This window comes from Emydura macquarii, unplaced genomic scaffold, assembly GCF_026122565.2.
Source record: "Emydura macquarii macquarii isolate MOO-44397 ecotype Brisbane River unplaced genomic scaffold, CSIRO-AGI_Emac_v2 contig_1363, whole genome shotgun sequence".
NCBI lineage: Eukaryota > Metazoa > Chordata > Testudines > Chelidae > Emydura > Emydura macquarii.
This window is the reverse complement of record NW_027131500.1, coordinates 20,641,791-20,661,636: the sequence shown is the minus strand read 5'-3', so window position 1 is coordinate 20,661,636 and position 19,846 is coordinate 20,641,791. Positions and strand designations below refer to the sequence as shown.

The 19,846-nt window shown below is 44.5% G+C and overlaps 1 protein-coding gene and 1 long non-coding RNA gene across 4 annotated transcripts in view; one reads left to right on the top strand and one right to left on the bottom strand.

Moving 5' to 3' along the window:
* The window catches only part of FBXW7 (F-box and WD repeat domain containing 7), a 297,846-nt gene extending 283,472 nt beyond the window's left edge, over nt 1-14,374 (bottom strand). For all 3 annotated transcript variants that reach the window (XM_067551889.1, XM_067551890.1, XM_067551892.1), the window contains exon 1: nt 13,611-14,374. The gene's annotated coding sequence lies outside the window, so the exon portion shown is untranslated. The remainder of the gene's footprint in view (nt 1-13,610) is intronic.
* A 199-nt stretch (nt 14,375-14,573) lies between these two features.
* Nucleotides 14,574-19,846, top strand: part of LOC137155533 (uncharacterized) — a 34,021-nt gene continuing 28,748 nt past the window's right edge. The window contains exons 1-2 of the long non-coding RNA XR_010920506.1: nt 14,574-14,956; nt 18,157-18,253. This is a non-coding gene — a long non-coding RNA (uncharacterized lncRNA). The remainder of the gene's footprint in view (nt 14,957-18,156; nt 18,254-19,846) is intronic.

Here is a 19,846-nt window from a genome sequence, read left to right as displayed (position 1 = left end):
TTTCCTTTTTTTTGCTGCCATGTTTAAACACAGTGCCCCTAAACATCAAAAGTGCTGGAGGTGGCACTACCTTGGCTTACCTTTGCTCCTCCTGCAATTCCTGGGACTCTTCATCATTCACACACAGGCCAGGGAGAAGTGGTGCAGGGAGGGAAAGAAGAAGAAAGAGAGGCACAGGAGCCTTCTCCTTGTCACAGGAGTCGAGTGAAGGTAAGAGCAGAGCTGTAGCAAGCCACCGAATTCTTTCATCTCCTTCCTGTCTCCTGTAAGAATGGCTCCTACTGTGAGCAGGGGCAGAGGCAGAGAGCACCTGCAGTAGCCGATTGACAGCAAGGGAAAAAGCAGCCAATCAGAGGAAGTTTATCCAAGACAGACAGGAGCTTCTTAGGTGGAACTGTGGACATCTTAATTGCAGGGTCTGTGACTCAGGCGCATCATTTCAGATTTGATTGGTGGTGGGTGGAGTTCCAGCAGCTACTTGGCTGTCAACCCCAGGCAGCGAGGCTGCCACTGTCAGCCCCACACAGGGCTTAAATTCAACTGCATCGGAGTGGAGCCCTAAGTCCCGGCATGCCTCCCGCAGTCTGCTAAAAAGCCTCTGGCAGTTCAGATCTGGACCACCAGCCACCTATTGAATACCTCTGCTCTACTTTAACTTTGTAGTTCCTCGTTTTCAGAAGTTTAAGTTTATAGCCACTCTCCAGATTCTGAAAGACAATAAAGCACTACTGGGCAATCTTAACTCTGTGTTAACTAAATTCTGGGCATTTAATTTCCTTGGGTTTTTTTAAAGTAATTCCTCAGCATCCATATATACCACAGCCCAGCTCTCCCCTCCTCTGCCTCTGGCACCTTGGCAATGATTATCTCAGCCCCAGAATGCTCTGGCAGCATGCTGAACTCTTGTCTGCTACTGCATCATCTCCATCTCTGTCTTTGTCCAGCACTGTCCAAATCTCCCTCCTACCCACATAGATATAGGTGTTGGCATGGGACTCACAGGTTGAGGAACTGTAGAGAAGATGCAGGAACAAGGTCTAGCATGGAGTCTGGAGACATTTTTGAATAGAGGGACAGACACTGAGAGGGGGCATGAGGAGAAGGATAGTTCCATGGTTAGCATCAGGGATTTGGAAGACCTGAATTAAAATCCCTGGCCCACCACAAAACTTCCAGTGTGATCCTGGGCAGGTCCCTTAGTCTCACTGGATATTTACATCACAGCTAGAAGCATGCATCCCCAGCACGGATAAACAGACTTGCGCTAGCTTTGCTCAAGCTAATAGCAGTGCGGACACAGCAGCATGGGCAAGCTACCCAAATACAGACCCAGAGGCTCCTCAGTAAACCAAAGTAATACTACCTCACAGGGGTGCGTGAGAATAAACACATTAAAAATTGTAAGGCACCTACAGATACTGCTGGGATGGGGGCCATTAACTGACAGATGGATTGATAGTGGAGGATTTTGGGGAACAGAACTGAAGCTGCCCCCAAAATCCCCTACTGCACACTTCTGATACCCTCCTTTCCACCCCACTCTTCCCTGCATTGTTCCAACCCCCTCCCCACACACACAGACACATCCTCCTCATCTCTTCCAACCCTCACTTTACCCCCAACAGTCCAGTTCCCCAATCATTGCTCCAGCTCCTTCAACATTCCCTCCACATGTGTTCCTCAGAGCCCTTCCTGCCACTCCATGCCCTTAATAAGCCTCAAGGGGCTGAGAGAATGTGAGAAAGTGGTGAGGCTGTAAAAATTGCATGTTCCAAGTGGAGACAAGAAGGAGTAAGACAGGAGAGTAGAAATGCAGAGTACCTACCCCAAATCAGGGCCTAATGTACAGGAAAAGTGCTCTGCACATCATCTGCAGCACAGAAAGATCAGAGAGGTGTGAAGTGGTCCATTCATTTCAATGAGATGTTCTCTACTGAATGAGAACATGAAATACTGCCTGAAACCGTAGGGCTAAGATGTGTAAACTGCTCCATTCATCTCAGTAGCTGTCCTCATCACCCACTCCCCAGAGTCAGTTCCTGCAAACCTGGACTACGCAACAAGCATGCCTGTTCTCAGTACCACATACAACGGGACTGGACCCCCCCAGATTCATTTTCTTATATGAGAGGGGGGAGGCAAAGATCAGGGATCAGACCACCCCCAGAGGTGCAGGGCCCCTCCAGATTCCAGCTCACATGGACCATTAGGAAAAGGAGCTTAGATCCCACGTATGAACTGGGATTTGGGAGTAGAGGGGAAGGGGACAGGAAGAAGGGTCCGACCCCTTCTGAGGCAGAACTCACCAAATTACTCTGGCTCCCATATAATAATTGTTACTTTCACTGGTAGGTCAGTAACGTAGGCCAGTTGACAACAATGGTATATTAGTGAATTTGCACGAAGCATGACAAAAAACCCAAAACACTTCACAGGAGCACCACATGAAAGTTGTCATCTTGCTCGCAGATATATCAACACAAAGTCAAGGAAATTCATACATGAGGGTGACATTGTCCTAGCCGCTCAGCACACAAGCTCCCATACCATCAGTTGTACCCAAACCTGAGATCTTAATATAATGAATGATTATTTCCAATGCTGGAAATATAAAGCCTCACCCAAAAAAACCCATGGTGACCACTTTCCATCTGAACAAAGAAATGGCTAATACCAAACTCGATGTGCAGTTCTGCGGGTAGAGTGTCAGCTATGAGGCTAACCCAAAGTATCTCAGCATTACACTGGAAAGGAGTTAGACCTTCCGATAACACCTCAAGAACATCCGCAATAAGGTCAGGTCTCGTGTCATGCTTATTAGGAAACTGACCGAAACATCAAGGGGCTCTATAGTTCATAGAACCGCAACAACTGCCTTGCTACTCTCTGTGGTTGAATACTGTGTGCCACTATGGTCTCACAGCAGTCACACTAAACTTCTTGATACTCAACTCAGTAATGCCATGCACACAGTGACAAGGATGTTCAAATCAACCCCAGTTGACTGGTTCCCAGTTCTATAGCACTTCCAGTCTCCATGGATTAGAAGAGCTGTCCAGACATCTCACTTTCTTAACCATGTCAATGCAAACACGAGGATCCCGTTGCACGATGACCTGCAGAACCTACCAAAGACAAGATTAAAATCCCGCAACCCTCTATGGAACCACATCAAGACCCTTACACTCAACTTCAATGTTGAGGCTAAATGGAGAGCTACATGGAGCGTTTCAACTGCTCAAAACAAACAGCTCATTGTTGACCCTGCCGAAGAACCACCACGTTTTAATTTATGTTGGAAAGACTGGTGCAGACTGAATCACATCAGGACATCTCATGGGAGATGAGGACAAACCCTCTTTAAATGGAAAATAGGCAAACACCTATATGCGACTGTGGTCACCAGCCACAAACAATGGAGCACATCATAACTGAGTGTCCCTTTATATAAGTGTCTATGTTCCTGAGGGGAAGAGGACCACAGCTGTCCAGGAACTAAGAACAACAGAGGCTGGTCAGGCAAATTCACTCAGGTTGTAACACCTCCGAAGAGCTACCATCACCTGGAGAGAGGGTTGCATACACTGGTTCAGACTGGAGTCTCCAGGGGCCAACAAACAAAGAAGATTTTTCGATGAATAGCATGAGTCTAAACTGACTCAGGGCCTTCTTTCTGACCCAGCAAACAAGAACTCTGGTCCAAGTGGGGCCCCAATCCTTAGCAAGAGTTTTCCCTAGTGACACCCCTTAAAACTGAGTGTGCTTCTTCTGAGCTGAAGTTCGGATGAACTTGTGACTACTGCAAAAAACTCTGTGTGAAGGACTCATCACCAACCAGAGCCCTTGTTGGAGTTGGGGGTGATCTCTGCTAAGTTTATCAGATTGTCTTTAATATGCCTTCTCTGTAATGCTTTTCCTTAAGAATAAATATGCTTCCATGGAAAGAGCTGTGTGGTAGCTTGACTGTGCCAATTACACTGTTCACCATCTCTGAGAAGAGAAGTAAAGCAGGCTGGCTTAGTCAGCCTGACTTTGCTGAGGAGGTCCCAGTATAGGCAAGGCTGCACAGTTTGGAAATACCACCACCCCACACACCCTGGTCAGGAGAGAGAGAAATGCAGGTCTTTGCCCAAGATATGTGATGGCTGAGGAGCTGGGAGCCTAGAATGGGTGCTCTTGCTGGACCATAGAGGGGGAACACTCTATTTAATCAACACCAATTTCCTTGACAATACTTCTAAAGTAAAATCAGAGTGGACTTTAGATGACTTAAATCAGAAATTTTGGGTCTTGCGACAAAAGTTCCAAAAGAAGCATCTGCATAATGCAGACAGATATTGAGAAACATGCACAAAACACATTCTCTGAAAGCTGTCAAGGTCAGTGCTCAAACTCTCAGTGCACGGTGCAGCTCAAGTTCAATAATGTCAGCTTTAGCCACCCAGCCACTGTGAAAACAGTCTGCCTAGAATCTCTCTTACTTCAGTACAGTCCTTGCCTCGGTGCACTGAACATGTACCTTTAAAATCTCTTTGACACAACAGTTTTGGCACAAGCCATTCTGGAGACCTAAACTCTATGGTCCATAACTTTTTCAATATTGCTTCCCAAGTGGGACAGTAGGCGTCATGAACTACCTGAGTAACGTCAAGCAACTGATATCAGATGAGGGATGGTTAAAGTCATAGTTTGAACCCCGGGTTTGTACAAAAACCATTACAAGAATCAGGTGATTTTGTAAGATGCTAGTTTTGTTTTAAAAGGGATTCTACTGGAGAATTCTTTTCTCAAAAGATCCCAAATTTGGGCCACTCACTCCCATGATGTATAGCAAGTTTCAAGATAATCTGAGTAAGCACAGATTTTAAAGCATTTAGAATAGTTGGCCTTTAAACAGAAACCACTCAACCTTAACTATAGTGGAGCTAGCCTTATAACAAAACACTCAGGCTTCATGATATAATCAAACTTCTAACTACCAACTTAACTTAGAGCAGGTTATATAATAATTGCCCAAAACAGGGTTCCAGTTGGCATTGGCACTGTCAAACAGGATACTAGAAGAGATGGACCACTGATCTGATCCATTATATAAGTCCTATGGTACCTATTTCCCTCTGCCCACATGTTTTTTTTCCCTCCCTTTCATCTCCCTTTTCTATATATTAGTTCATTCCATTATGTTATCTATGATTTTTTAGTTCACATCCGCATATAATTCCCATCCACTTTTAGATGCCTAGTTTCTCTCCCCACTTCCTTTCTTCCTCTCCCACAAAATTATGACTGGGCAGAAAGTGAAATTGATAGTAAGTCATTTTCACTCCCCTCCCCAGGCCACCCAGGATTTGAAGCCCAATTAATTTACTCTTGGCACAGGAAGCACTTCTCCCATGATGTAGCCTGACAGTGGTTCACAGTTAAACTATATGCATTAGATTGGTTTTAATACTTTCTATACACAAGTTTAATTTTTAAATTGACTGTGCCTCTTCAATATAACAAAAGGTATTTATAAAGCATTTATAAATGGAGAATTTAGAACAACAATATTTTTCATACTATGTTTAAATATAGTGTATCTGGAACAAATATATTAATACAATTTATTCCATACTCTTAGCCTCTGCAAATTCTTAGACAGCTCTCTATGTCCTTTTGCATATTGAAGTTCTTACGGCTGTCAACATCATAACATTCAAATATATAGTTTCTTTCCCCAAAATCAAAAATACAAATCCAACACGCACAAATATGAGGTCGACTTAAGAAATTCTCTGAAAGACCTCAAGTCCACAAACTAGTAAAGGATAAACTTGATTTCTTAAATCTAAGTATAATTCAATAAAGTTAACAAATTTAAAGAGTTCACTGTGATTAACTTTTAAGAACACCTTTCGTGAGAATATATAAAATAGAAATACAAAACCTTTGCAATACATGTAATCAGTATTGCAAGATTTAATGCAACAGACACAGATTGTGTAATTGTAGGCAAGAGAAGGCAACAATGCCCATAGTTAAGATTACCTAACACTTTTCATTATGAGATCCTGTTTTCAGTTGCTTAAAAATACTTTTCAAACTTTAACTGTTCAGACTGAAATGTTCAATGCCATGTGTCTGTCTCTGGCAGATTTTTATTTGTTTGGGGTTTTTGTTTATCTTTTAATCTTTCAGCAAAAATGGTTCTGCAGTTCCTGAGGTCATTAGTTGGTAAAAGCAAACAAGACAAATGCCCAGTTTTGCCAAAAAAAAGGGGCATGCCCCCTCAGGGGGTGCAAAGGATCATTCATGCTACCCATTCCAGTCCCAGGCTGTCCCAGCCAGCTCAGGCTGTCAACCCCATGCAGTGTCCCATTTTCACTTTCAGAAATATGTATTAGTCACTCTAACTTTCAGTAAAATTTAGTTAATAATTATATTTTTATTTGGTTTTTATTTTATTTAGGTTTTTTTTTCACAAAATATAAAAACTAAAAAGATTATCTGTAAAAATGCAAATTCCATGTTCTTCCATGGCAAAAGGATTTCTAGGATCCCTGATGATCATATACTATTTTTTCCATGGAACATCTCTGGGAATACTAGGCGTTGTGCAGTGCACCCCTCTTCCCCAGAAAAACAAGAGCTTGGGGAAAAAAATTATAGTAAGAAACCAGCAGGACTGAAGCAACCTCAGCAGCATTCTGTCAGATTGGTTTCTAGTTTTGACTTTGGACATTCTCTCCTCTGTCCTGATTGTGAGGAAGTAGTTGGAGCTAACTGCCTCACTCCATGCTTCCTTCCCTATTCCACCCCTTGCCACACTTGCTTGTGTGTCCCCTCTCTTCCTTGATCTAATTAGCAAAGATTACCCCAACTAAACTCCATAAAAAGAAGTTTTTTAAAAATATTTAAAAAAAAAACCTAGCATGACATTTGCACACCATCACTGTGTTTGTCTGCTTGTGCATTATATCCCTTCTCCTCAACCTTCGACTGTCTTTGTCTACTCATATTGTAAATTCTTTGGGGGCCCAGACCATCTTTTACTCTATGTTTGTATGGTGCCTAGCATAATGGAGTCCTGTTCTTGGTGAGATTCTAGGAGCTATCATAACAAAATTATATTAGCTAATATTAGTAGCACCTTACCAGACAGGGGTATTTTGAACATAAATTCTTTAAATGTTTGTAAAAAGCACTTTGACACTGCGGTGATAAACACTATAGAAAAGCCCATGCAGAAATTATTAATTTTAGTATTCTGTGCATGGTCTGGATACTGTGCAATAAATAAGGCCTAGAGCCAGGCATAAGATGATGAAGACAAGATGACACTAAACAGATACCCATTCAGTGAGAAACATCCACCTGGTGCACTGAATGAAGGTAGGCAATGCCTATGCAGGTTTGATTTTGCAATCTTTATGTTTTTTCAATGTAGGGTCTGGGACTGTTTTATACAATTATAGCCAGAGCTGGTAGCACTGCCTATTACAAAGGCACTTCCTGACTATAAGCCGTTGCTTTTAGTTGCTTATAACTTTGCCATTTGGGCTGAAATTTTCCATGCTGGGCATTGTCTCACTGAATTTCTTTGGAAAATTTTAACCAAAATAGTTAAGTCATTTTCAAAATGAGGCTGGGGGAAAACATTGTTTTGCTCATATTACAAAATTCTAGTGACCTTTTCTTTGAAAAGATCTAACACCCCATGATTTGGAGCAGGGACTTGAAATCTGGCAGAAGGGTGGGCTTTGTATCAGGTATGTGCCTTTTGTCATCCCTGAGAAAAGGCACCCACATTTGGCCATATGTTAAGCCTTTTGAAAAAAAACCAGTTTCCACATGCTGAGCAGAGACTTGCTAGAGCTTAAAAGATACAAATCTCAGAGAACTCTGTCCAGCCTGGGGATCTGCAGGACCTTCCCTTCAATTGCAGCTGTGGGCTGCTACAAGCTGTGCTGGGTATGGGCACCTGACCTGAGAGAGCAGGGAGACTGCCTCCTCTATGAGTCCCTGGCAGGGTGAAGGAGGAAGCTGTCTCATTCAAATGCTGAGGGGACAAGAACCAGACCTGCAGGAGGAGTGGGGGATGGGGAAGTAGATTGGGGAAAAGAGCCTGGGGCGGTAGTAAAACAAGAAGACAGCCAAAGGGAAAGGGGAAATAAGAGCTGGAGTAGAGGAAAAAGGGAGACGGACTGGCTGGGCAAGGAAACTTGGAGCTGTGGCAAAGACTGAGGCCAGGGTCAGGCAAAATTAAGGTTGTACAGGCAACCATAATTCTGGCATTTCCTACATTCTCGGTGCTTGACTTTGCAACCCTAATAGTGTTCTTTTAACTTCATTTGTGCACATAATATATACATAAGTTTACATTACACTCCTGTCCCCTCCTCTTCTCACCTATTTCTAGGTCATAATTATGTTGGCTAAGCTGTTTAAAACCTACTGTTTCGATCTAAGATTACCAATATAGGAAGAATACAATTATTATGCTGTCCCAAATTAAATCTGACAGAGAGGGGAGAGGCAGAAGTCAGACCTGGACTGGCAACCAGAACAAGATACGGTACTCTATATGTTGGTAGAGGATTAACTCAGAGTATCTGGCCCTCCCACTCCACAAAAATAGCAAGCCAGAATGCAATATAAATCAAAATATGTCTTTAAAATGTGACATTTCACATTTTCCCCAGGTCATTTTATAATCCAAGAGAGCATTTTTTGTCTAAATCATTCTCAAGTGCCTTTAAACCACATTTATGCCAGAAAGCTAGTAAGGCCACAATTTTCCATCTTGACACCTGGGCAGCAAAACTTCTAAAGACGTAACTGTGTATTTTTGATGTGAGTAATGAACTTTCTGGCTGCTGCTATCCTTCTTTGCAGATCCAACAAGATCTGCACATGGAGCTAAAGCAAAGAGAGAACAGCTTCATGACAGATAATTTGTTTATGTAGTACCATACATTTGCTGCTTATGTAAAATGAAAATTTGATATCCTTAGTCCAGTTCCTAAGGAACAAACAGGTGATCACATCTCAAAAATATCAATCATAATTTGCACCCTTTGTGGCAGTCTCAGAGAGATCTAGAACTGAAAAAATACAGAGGCAGAACAACGTTCTCACTCCCAAGACATCAGAAATGAGGCAAAGACAATAAGTAACAGTTTGCACTGCCACTACTTGCATTTATCCGTTTTGTGAATAAGTAGGAGATTTCAGTCCAGGTGATTCCATCATCTTTCATGAATTTACTAAACGCATTAAAACAATGCTTCCCAGCCAGTAATTATTTTATTTACAGGATTTGGAATTAAAATGTAATATTTGCTATGTCTGTTCGACACCACATCATCAATTGAACTGTTTCCCCTTTCTACAAAATGAAGTTATGTATACACTCACACAAAAGTGTCATAGATGTTCAGGTATCTTAAAGGGCTTGATGTTGGTATCGGATATGCAAATACTACATATTAGCGGATATATGTTTTGAAGAGTAACAGCCAGTATACCCAAATATCACATTAAATTCAGGATTGGAGTACCCTGAATGGAAATGTTTCATGTGTTATTATGTGGGCTTTTCTCTTTTTTTAAAAAAAAGCCAATAAAAAACTGCAGAGACACTGTTGAAGTTGATAGACCTAAAATGGGACAGCTCACTCCCTCCTTTATCTGATAGCTTTCAAAATGTATTTGGAAAGAGAGAAAACCAGCATAATACCAAGACTATCATAAAGCAGTAGGTACACATTGAGGAATTAAAAGGTTAAGAAAACCCAAAAAGTTAAAAGGCCATGTCATTTTCAGTTTTGAGTAAAAAGAGAAAAAAAGTTTACAATAGTTAGCATGAATGAATTAAAAAAAAATTTTAGTTTCAATTAAAAGGTTTGTAAGAAGTAAGCAAATTTTTGTAGTGTTTGGGTTTCTAACCCAGTACCACTACTACCGTACACAGAAAATGGAAGGTAAAACTCAGCGTAGTTTCATTCCCTAAACTTAATAAGGTGCAAGAAGAGGGTAATGTGAATACTGAAAAGTTAATTCAATTTTATCAATAATAATTTTACAGAATAATCAAGATGTTTAAGAGTAAGGACCATGCAGAAGGAGTGCAATTTAAAAAAAAAGATACAGCTAACAATCTCACCATTGCAAAAATGGTGACAATATAGAAAGAAAAATGAAGATCATGACAATAATGAAAGAAAGTTAAATTTAATTTGGATTCAGGATACTGACACAGCTTTATGTCAAAGGAAGATGAAATGTTATCATGAGATTGAACTAAACTATGTTGCTTTAAGCATATGTATAAATTAAATATGGAAAGACACTGACTACCCTATTAATCCTCTACACTGCAGAAAACTCATTCAAATTCTGGTTTCTTTGCCCCCTGAGTCAGCAGAACCTGGGGGATTGTGAAGCATCATTCAACTCTTGCCTGTCCTTAATGAAGAGAGTGTTGTATACACACTCCTGCTGTTATTGCCCACCTCAAGCTGACTTGGTCTCAGAAAAAGGAATTAAGAAATTTCTAGTATCCTTCAAGTACCCCAGCAATTTTTTGGGTTTTACGATCCCTTTTTACAGAGGATCTCTCTTCCTGATGAAAGACCTTTAAACAACTGGGAAAACTGCCTGACTACACAGGTACAGTAGGTAACCAGAATACTCATGGAGTGTTGTCAAATGCTTAGAGCAAACAAACTGAAAAAACAGATCAAGGTATTTTTTCTCTAATCTTTCAGTTGAAGTAATCCTGGCTAATAGTGATAGTAGAAATATACAATTTTTAGACAAAAAGCATGACAGTTTATATTAACTCTCCAAAAAGGCACTATTTAATAGGTCCAGAGGGAATCCTATACATCATAGTTTCTCAACCTGTGGTACAGGTACCCCTGGGGGTACACAAGACACAGGCAGGGGGTACGTGGCGAAAAACCCAGTGAAGGGAGATGGGAGACAGCCGCCCACTTCTGGGGAAGCCAGGAGACAGCCGCCCACTTCTGGGGAAGCCAGGAGACAGCCGCCCACTTCCCACCCAGTCCCACCTCCTAGTTGGGAGGTAGACGGCAGCCACCCCAGTCCTGGGACGGTGGATAGCAGCCGCTGGCTTTTTGGGAAGCTGGGAGGCAGCCACCCGCGTCCCGCCCAGTCCCAGTTCCCAGGTGGGAGCCTGGCAGCAGCCTCCTGCACCCTGCAAGCTGGGTTTGCAGCTGGGTGGCTGCCACGTATGCCCCGGCTCTTAGCCAAGAGGCAGCCCTGGCTTGAAGATGGGCAGCAGCTGCCTGCCGCCTGCCCAAATCCCCGGGTCCCAGCCTGCGTGGAAGCCTCCTCCGCCACAGCTCAGAGCAGGTGGCAGTCGCCCACCTACTGGGCTGGCAGGCAGGCGGCAGCCACCTGCAACTTGCCCAGGTGGCAGTCCCCCTCCCTGGCTCAAAGCCCAGTGCCCAGAAAGCCAGGCAGAAAGCCCAGCGGCTTGCTCAGTCCTGGGGCCAAGCTCTACCCCAGGCTTACTTGTCAATTTCACTGCTCTGTTAGAGCAGTGAAATTGATAACTATGACAGCCCCAGATTTCACCAGTATAAAAATGTTAAGAGGGGCCCACACACCGTGATTTGCCCCAGGCCCTCACCTCCCTAGGGACGGCCATGGGGAGCGCTGCTATCCACTCTGGTGCGCCGCGAGTGCCTGCTCATACCTCACAAGTTCCCGTCTGTGTGAGGAGACCACCAAGTGACCCCGCCATCAGGCCATAGTGACTGACTGGCGTTGACCTTTGCTCCTATATGGAGGAAGGGAAGGAAGAAGGAGGGGAGAAAGCATGGGGTTTTGTGATCTGTCACAGCCATACAGCATTGCAGAACTCAGAACTCTCCTGCTTTATGAGAAATACAGTCGTCCAGCAGAGAAGGGGAAAAAGATTGTATTTCTCAGAGTGGAAAATTGAGTGTTGGGGTACTTATTAAAATTTTCAGAAGTTAGGGGGTACTTGCTACTTAAAAGGTTGAGAAACACTGCTATACATTTCTCCTCCGATGGAAGGTCAGTGACTGAACTGTAGGATTGAAAGAGGAGAAAGTAAAAGCTGATTGGAGGGAAACATAGGAGGGTAGTCAACAACACTCTCTAAAAATAAATCTAGATAAAGTTGGTCAACCTGTTTATTCTCCGTTCAGTTAAAAGTGTCAGATAAACTAGAATGCTTTCCTTTTTCTCTTTCAGAAAGACAGCTAGGAAAAAATACCCTATATATAAACAGCTACAGACACCAGTGTTATCCCACTGTTATTAATTCTGAAACTAGATCTGTAATACCATTCAAATGGTAGTTACAGATGTTCTTAGTTTGCATATAGCCTATGTGTAAGCCCAACTTAGACAAACCAAATTCATATGAATACTATGTAGTTCTCCATAAAGCAGAGATTTAAGACTTTTATGTAGAAAGATTTGCATTTTTCAAAGCCTGTGTGGTGGGATAAAATGTTATTTACTTAATTTAGCAACAACTTGAACTGCTGGCAAATGACACTGAAGATACCTACTCAGGCAACCACCAGATCCCTTTTAGTAACTTATATGTAGCAATATAAAAACACTCTGTATACTAAGGCTCACTATCCAGCACAGAATTCCCAAACGGAGACCCAGAAAGCACTTGATGGCATTGTGTGGAGAGCTAACTAGACACATGGTGCTGGCTCCTCCTTCTAATTTCCAACTGCTAAACTATATTAAAACCCAGCTAAAATGCATTAAGTACTTTCCTAATATTACTTTTCCATTGTAAGCAATTGCATCAGTTTCCAGAGGGATGTTATGCAACTGTGCATAGGAAGGCAGGAATCCACAATCTTTCTATCAAGATGAATCCCACCTTATAAGAATTTGAAAATCTCTCCGCAAAAATGCTGTGGCTCTGAAAGATGAAAGATTTTTCAGTTCTGGTGTACAGGACGTCCTGATAAAGCACAAGTACAGTTTTGTTAAACTCTTTAGTATTTTAGGTAAGACAATAGCGAGTTGAAGAAGATTCAAAGTCGCTTAAAAAAACTTGGTCTTTGTTCCGGACTTCAGTATCTCTGCTGTTCCTTGCTGCAGCAAATACAAAGCGAGACATACAAGTTTCAAAGGGGACCTAATTCCCAAACTCGTTCTTTGATTGGGCGTTATCAGCCCCTCTCACCGTTATAACTCCTTACAAAGCCGAGGCTACTTAAGTTTAAAGGTGAAAAGTAGCAGGAATTGATTTCACAGAGGATTTTCCTACAGTGTCTCTCGAAGAGGCACGAAAAGCTGTACTCTCGGGAGGGTCACTTAGCTCAACAGACCGTGCAAAGCTCCCGGGAACGTGAGGCGCATGTGAAGCAGCGGATACCTCGGGCGGGGCTGCTTCGATGACGGTGCCCCCCGTTTCCCCCCACTCCGCCGGGAAGGACGGAGCAGCATGTTTCCAAGTCCCACTTAGCTCCCCTCCCCTGCCCTGCCCATGCTCATGGGGGGTCCGGGTCTTTGCATCCACGTGTTTCATCTAGATTGGAAAGCCATCAGTGGAGCACAGACCAGTAGGACCCGACCCCCTCAACCCTACCCTTACTGACCTTAGGAGCAGCAGCGGCGGGTTACGTTTCCTGCCTTTGGCTCTCTGGCTGCAGCAGACACACTATCGGTGATACCGGTGGTGGCTGGAGTTCACCCTTGCGCTGTGGACTGGGGGGATCCGCTGCCCTCCGGGGCCTCTAGGACTTCACAGCAAGTTAGACGCCGGCTCCCGAGAGAAACCGTGTGTCCTGGAAACTTAAGCGACAGACGGGTCCAGCCCCCTCGGCTGCCGGTCCCAGAGTCTCTCTCACTGCCTCCCGGCTCCGGGGGGGCTGCTCGGCGGTTTAGGTGCGTGTCCGGGTCTCTTCACATGTAGCCGCCGCCGCCACCGCCTCCTCGTCCTCGCTGCCCCCTAGCTTCCCCCCGGGCCGGTCTCTCTGCTGCCGCCGTCCGGGAGGGAGAGACGAGCGGGTCGGGCCGCGGCCCCCTCTCCGCGCTCCCTCTCATGCACTCAGGCACCGGGAGCCGCCGGACCCGGCTCCAGCGGCCGGGGCGCTGCTAGGGCCCCAGCCAAGCAGCGCGGGGAACCCAGGCGGCCGGGCTCAGCGCCGCTCCCACTGTGGTCTCAGGCATGTGTGAGTCTGTGCGCGGGGCGCTCCGCAGGCAGGGGCGGGCGGCGGCCACCGCGCGCGGGTAGCCGCTACCAGCTCGGCCGGAGCCCCACGGCTGCGGCAGGAGGGGGCGCTGGGGAGGCCGGTCCGGGCTGCAGCTCGCTCCTCGGCCGGAGCCGCTTGTTTTCTGTGTGTGTGTGTCTGTGTTTCTGTCTCACACAGAGCAAATTGGGGCGGGGGGGGGGGGGGAATGGGATGTCGAACGGCGGCGCACGGGGATGACAGGCGTAACCAGGCAACAACCCCCACCTCCCTGCCGGCGCGGGGCGATGACGTCAGAGAAGGACAAGGTGGCGCGGAGCAGGTATCGCTGTTGCTGGGTGGTTCAGGCCGGGACGAGGGGGAGGGGACTCCGCGTACAGACCCAGCCGCAGCCGAAGCGCTGGGCGGGGATTAACCGCCTCGCTGCCGCGCGCCGCTGGAGGGAGGAACGGCTGGGGAGGTTTCGGCTTCCTGGGAGACGCGTCACCCGCCGCCCTCCCCCCCCCCGCTGCACTGTTCCGAGGGCGTCTGCTCCTGGGAGGTGACTGCGGGCTGCGCTGGGCTGGGCTGCGCTGAAGCAGGGGGAACCCCAGGCTGAGCCGTGCGCCCTGTGGCCCCGCAGCGGCTGCAGTAATCCCCGGGCAGCCCTGCCTGGCCTGCCCTCCAAAGAGCTGATACTGCAGCAGCGTCTCCCCGCGGCCCTGCAGATACGGACGCTGACGCCCTGCGGAAACTGAGGCGATGCTGGGCCGGTCGGTGACTGGCCTCCATGGGCGGGGAGCGGGGTGGGCCTGTCACGCCGGTAAATCCCAGCGAGCAGAAAGGGAAGGGGGTGACCCGGTTGGGAGAAGGTACTCTTGGGGGGACGGAGACTGTCTTTTACTGTGTTTGGGAACCACTGAGCATAGCTGGGGTACTGAAATCGAAATGCTAGTCAGCTGGGAGCTGAACGAGAGTCAGCGGCCGGATCAATATGCCGTGGTGGGTTATTGATCAAGAAGCATGATGACAGTAATTATCTGGCAGTGGGGGTAGTGTTAAGTCTGCATCAGGCTCCCGTGAAAAGTGTTACAGTTTTGATTGTAAAAAAAAAATAAACTAGTTCACTGTCTAGTCTTCAAATGGAAATTTTGTTAGGATTAAGTATTTGGATAGCAAGGGTACTGCAGATCAGTGTACTGGCAGAACTTAATAGAAAAACTTACACTGCCCTATGACAGGCTGTAGTATTGCTCCACTCATTTTCACTAGCATTTAAATTCATTTTAAAAAGAAAAAAAGTATAACTAGGTATTAATTGCAGCCTTTTGATTTTTATGCATAATCCACAGCAAATGCAGAAATTTGCCACAGGATATTACTGTTGTTGTGAGGGTGACAGAGCTAGTTAAACATTTCTTCCAAACAAACACTTAGTCTGGAGACTGAATGGATAGCTAGTGACTCTGTACATATATTTTCTTAATTCAGTGGTCTTAATTTTGAGACATTGCCATCTATACAAGCAGCTGATGTTAAACACGGTGGTAAGACTAACATAATACAAATGAACGGTTGTTAAGATTAAAAAGACAAAATATATGGACATGTCACTGGAATGGACTAAATTCAGGTATGACCTTGGCAACTGGAAAAATTATATATGCCAACAGATGTAGAGGAAAAATAGAGGAAGATGAGAAAATGTTGCTGGGTTGATCATTTGGAAAGACGTTGCACTCTTTATTGTCAAATCAACAGTAGAATGATTATAGAGGAAACCTAACCTTGCATTATGCTAGATTATGTTTAAAATAGCATAGTTAACTATTAGTGCCTAAACTGAAAGGAGTACATACAGTCTGATGGATATCAAAATACTAAAAACAGCAGTTTTTTTTTTAAATCAGTTTGATTCACTTGTACATATTCTTGTCAATTAACTAATGTCTGTAAAGTATGTAGCACTTATAGGTAAAAAGAAAATGTGAACCTAAGGCCAGGGCTTGTTTAAACTGGAGATTTGAAAAGATAACACTAAGGTCACTTTAATTTGAATGAGAGCATCCACACGAGTTTAATGTTGTTTAGCTAATACACTTTAAACTCCCACCTTTCGGTTCATTCAGATTAACTTTCCTATGTCCCCAAGTGGACAAGCCCTAAGTGACTTGCCCAGTGTTACATCACGTTATTGGAAAAGTTAGGATATCTGGGTTCCATTCCCAACTCCCACATTAGCGCCTTAATTATGGACCAAGCTGCATTCTTTTATGTAGATCAACCAGTGCCAGTGCTAGACAAAAAGTAGCAATACGCCTATGGGTAAAAACACCATTACTCATGGAGCCAACTGCAGCATGAAATTGACTAGGATTACACAAGTGGCCTAACAAGAGATGGAAATAGAACAGACAGAAAGATGAGAGGGAAGGAAAGGAAAGGAAAGAAAAGCATTGCAAGAAGGAGAAATGGAGATATCCTTTTCCTTGGAAATTGGTGTGAGAAAGAATGAATGTTTAAAAAAAAAATTTAGAAAAGATAAGTGTTTATCCCCCCAATACAATAATGTGAGCCACCAGAATTAAATGGAAGGAAGGACGCTGCATTACAAGTGGTGGAAGTGGAATGCCACTGTAGCTTTCTAGCTATTCCATTGTTCAGTTAATAGTTGAATGATATTTCACCATGCAACATCATGGAGACATGCTCTCCTGACTCGTGCCCAGGATTTTTTAACAATCAAACAAGACTGCCCCCAGAGAGGCCTTTCCTAGGTATCACGAGCTAGTGCATGGTAAGACTGGATTTGAGGAGTTTAGTGAATGCTATGGGAATAGTTACACACTGCAGATATCAATTAAGCTCCTCATTATATAACTCATTTTTGGGTCTCAAGTGCCTTGATTTAAGTAGCTTCCAAAAATTTGTATACAACAAACCATCTTTTCTTAATACCCATAAGGAAAAGTGTATACTGATACTATTTCTGGTAATGCAATGTTAGTTCTTAGTCCCTGATCCAAAACCTATTGAAGTCAATGAGAGCCTTTTCATTGTCTTCAATGGGATTTGACTTGGGCCCTTAGGCTCAGATCCACGAAGGGTCTTAGGTATTGCAACGCTGAGTATCATACTGCCTAATTTAGGTATCTAGAAAATCACAGAAACAGTACTGCTCTACAAAGCCTTAGTTAATCATCTAGACTCCCTGTACAATGAATGGGGAGAGAGAAGGGCCTTAGAATGCGATCCACAGAAGCCAGCATGCTGGGCGGGGAATCATCTAAACTAGCCAGTGAACGATGAAGACAGTAACAAACCACTGCCCCTCTCATGGAGATAGGTGCCTAAGTCCAAGCTGCAGGAAGACACTTGTCTCAGCTTAGTGATCCACAAATGGGAACCTGTTTCCTGGAGTCAGGCAGCTTAGGCACCTGTGGGCACAAATAGTTTCTTGTGTGAATGAGCTAGGCACCTGCTTTGCTCCATAGAAAACAGCTAGCGGAGGAGAAGATAATACACCCCACCTTACAACTTTTAACTTACTGGTTAGAGCACTCATCTGAAATGTGGGAGACCCGAGTTCAGTTCCTCCCTCTGCCTAAAGGGGAGAAAGGATTTGAACAGGGGTCTCCCACCTCTCAGGAAAGTGATCTAACAACTGGAGCAGGAACAACTTGACTCTGGGGCTTCTCCACAAATACCCTAACCGTTAGGCTACTGAGTTTCTTTCATTCTGTGGCCCAATGACTATTTAAGCATTCATTGTGGAACAGTCACTGGGCTAGAGAGGCAATAAGAGAGTCCAGTGCTTAGGGCAACCACCTGGGAGGGAGGAGATGTAGAGTTCAGTCCCCCTACTTCAATCACTCTTTATTTATACACTGTTGAACAGCTTTAACAGGAGCGATGGAGGGAGCCCTACATCAGATTATCCCATAACTCACTGCCATTTCCTTCTATTCCTCAGACTCCAGCTCAAGTCGACATCTACACTGCAATTTTATAGCCCCACAGCTCGAGTCCAAGTCAGCTTACCTGGGCCAGCTGCAGGTGTTTTATTGAGTGTAAGCATACTCTTATTTGCTTTCGGCCTCACTGCAGGAGAAACACATGCAAGGCCAACAATCCTATTAGCTATTTTCAGTATGTCTACACTGCAGTGTAAGCCCCAGTTAGTAACATTGAATTAGCAGACCTTTGTTAATGTAAGGCTTACACTCATTTGTAACCCCCGATTAGGAATTTTTGAACCCTGGATCCCAACCTGGAGCTCCAGCATCTACACAGCATTATGTTGACCCCAGAACTACTCCTATCTCAGACTTTCTAGTGCCCTCCCAAAATGTGGCCACTCCAGCACTTTGTTTGTGGTGTAGTGTGAGAAAATTTGACTTGTCCACCAAAATTGACTGTAGAGAGAACAAAGAACATTGGCCCAGTGGATTGTGGAATACTTTTGGTGGGTGCCCAGAGCACAAGTCCAGTGGAATTGTGTTGACACTGTAGAGCAATAGGGCTTGAACCCTGGGTTAGTGTGATTTGGATGTAGACGGAAGGGGGGGTGTAGATTTGAGCCTAAGTTTGAACGCTGGTATCACATTGCAGTACAGACATACCCTCTGATAGCTGGCAAACTTGTATGGGTAGCAGGCTGTTTAAGGCATTACTTTTAGCTGGCTTTCTGGTCCTAGGCATACAAGTGTTGCAAAAGACAGCCTTGGCCACCTAAGCTAAACTCTTATTAAGGCGATCGCAAAAGGGGAGAGAGAGGGGAAAAAAAAGAAGAAATACGGTAGGGGAAGGAAAAGGACACATGAGGGAGTGGGGATGAGAGTGACAACACAAACCCAAGTGTCACATTCTAGGAGGTATTGGAGATTTAGCCAGAACTGATAGAAGTGGCAATGGCATCTGGGTCTCTCTCTCTGTTCTGGTCAGGCCATCTCTCAGGATCAGCAGAATGAAGGCCCAGTGGTGTTACGGTGCATGTTGTGGTCCCAGGACGCAGTAGGGATAGTAAATCTTGCTCTGTCCCAGCCCACCTATCTCGACACACCTATTGTTCTGATTCCACTACACTTGTAGTCTCTTTTTTTAATCCCCCTAAAAAGGGGTTGATGGGCAGAATAACCTGTCCCCTTATTATTTTGTCCACCAATTAGACCTATTTCTAGTACACCAGTTTTGGTTCATTAATTTCCAGTCCCATTCTCCTCTTGTTTATCAGTTATGATCTCAACACCATCCTTAGGTGGTAGTAGACTTTTTTGTTTGGATTAATTCAGTCTGCCTCCCTTTTGTTAAACAGTTGTATAGAAGTCTGATCTGTGCTTTGTTGCCTTGGACCATTTAAAGTACAAGCTTCTACACAACAGCACTTTGTGGATGAGAGCCCTCCACTCTGAAATTTGCTTACCCCTTCCATTCATCTACAGAGCCCCACTTGCTGATTTTCCATTATGCTGTTTAAACCAGATCTTTACTAAGGGGTTGGATTTGAGCAGTGTGGGTTTTAGTATCATTTTTGTTGAGATGAGGCCAAATTCAACTTTGTATAGACAAACTCAATCCTGATGCAAGTAGGGGGGCAGCTCCATTAACGTCAATGGGTTTACACCTACACTTCTCAAACTTGAATTGGGCTATTTATAGTTAAT